The sequence below is a fragment of the Notamacropus eugenii genome, chromosome 6, assembly GCF_028372415.1.
Source record: "Notamacropus eugenii isolate mMacEug1 chromosome 6, mMacEug1.pri_v2, whole genome shotgun sequence".
NCBI lineage: Eukaryota > Metazoa > Chordata > Mammalia > Diprotodontia > Macropodidae > Notamacropus > Notamacropus eugenii.
Window position 1 is genome coordinate 251,565,332 of NC_092877.1, and position 1,606 is coordinate 251,566,937.

The 1,606-nt window shown below is 40.0% G+C and overlaps 1 pseudogene; it reads left to right on the forward strand.

Annotated features, from left to right (window-relative positions):
* The first annotated feature begins 654 nt into the window (after positions 1 to 654).
* Positions 655 to 1,158, forward strand: LOC140512315 (COP9 signalosome complex subunit 8 pseudogene; annotated as a pseudogene).
* Positions 1,159 to 1,606: the final 448 nt, after the last annotated feature.

The following is a 1,606-nucleotide window of genomic DNA, read 5'->3' on the forward strand; positions in this document are numbered from 1 at the left end:
TCAAATACTATAGGAGTAGCTTTGGACGGAGACAACAATTCAGACAAAGGGCATCAGGGAAGACTATATGAGGATGCTAAAATCGATTTTTTCTTTGAAGAAAGATAAGGGTTGTGAAAAACAAAGATGAAGAACAAGTATCATCTAGGCAACAGGAAATGGTGGGCTATTACACTAGTCTCGAATTGAATGGGAATGAACACTAAACTAAGAGTAATAGCATGTATGAATGGAGAGGAGGAAAAGATAAGAAATAATACAAAGTTAATATGGTAGATACAGAGCTAGAGGATTAAGGAGAGGGAAGAGTAAAAAATGGCTAAGAATTTTAACCTGGGCCTGGGAAAAGATAGGAGAAGTTAGAGGCAAGAAGGTTCGAGATGTAATATGTCAACACCTAAGATGGATACTATGGCTAAAGACTGTACTGGTTGTAATCTCTGGTCACTTATAATCTCAAGATTCTTTTTATAATCCTTTTTTTTATCTTATTTTTAAATTCAGAATTATTTATTTAGATTATCTACTCGATGCTGCCTGTGGAATCCAGGGCCTGGTGGCCAGCGTTGAGCTCCAGGAGCTCAAGGCTCTGGGAGGAATGGGGAGCCCCCTGTTTACTGGCATCTCCTCGCTCTGTACCTTCTACATAATGACATGCCCCTTGCTCTGTACCTTCTACACAATGACATTAATAATGTCCCATATCTTTGGAAAAGAATTCCTCCTACTATAAAATTTGTGAAATTGGAGCTTGGGGGAATCTGATCAGTAGGACAAAATATGTGGCAGAGAAATTTCCCAGGAATCTATACAACCATCCCCTCATACGAGTGGTCTAAGACCTTCCAGCCTATCATGGAAGTGCTCAGAGATGCCAGAAGAGCCTTTGCATTGGTTTCTCAGGCATACACCGCAATCACTGCTGATGACTTCACAGCATTTGTGGGACTTCCTATAGAGAAAGCAGTGAAAGGTGTCTTGGAGCACAGATGGCAGGTGGACTCCACCATGAGGATGGTGATGTCCAAGAAGCCGGGTTCACTAGATGTTTCCTTTAACAGATTTATTCCTTTATCAGAACCTGCTCCAGTTCCACCAATCCCCAAGGAACAACAATTAGCCACATTGACTGACTACATGGCTTTTCTTGAAAATTGATTCTTTGGATTTTCTGTGTGAGATCAAACTTGGAATCCAGTGTACTGACCAGTCTGGGAAAGTGACATTTTCACTGTTTTCTGTTGGATGAAACACCTCAACATTCTTTATGAGAACATGGGATAAAATACATATGTTAGGTACATATGTTTTTTGGTCCCTATACATTGTGCTGAATTCTCTGTTGAACAACTTCTTAGTCCCATATTATTTATTAATTTGGAGTACAACAGTATTATGTGGTTAGGTCTTATCTTGTAGTGATTCCTGATTAGGAAACATAGCTGTCTCCATCTGTGGATGTAAAATGCCGTAGGTTGGCATAGACAATTACTTATCTCCTTATATTAGCAAATGGTTTGGTAAATCTTAACTCTTCTCTGTTGATGTTTTCAGTGCACCCACTGCTGGGTGTGAGGAACATACCATGAGAGGAACAGAGGCTCTG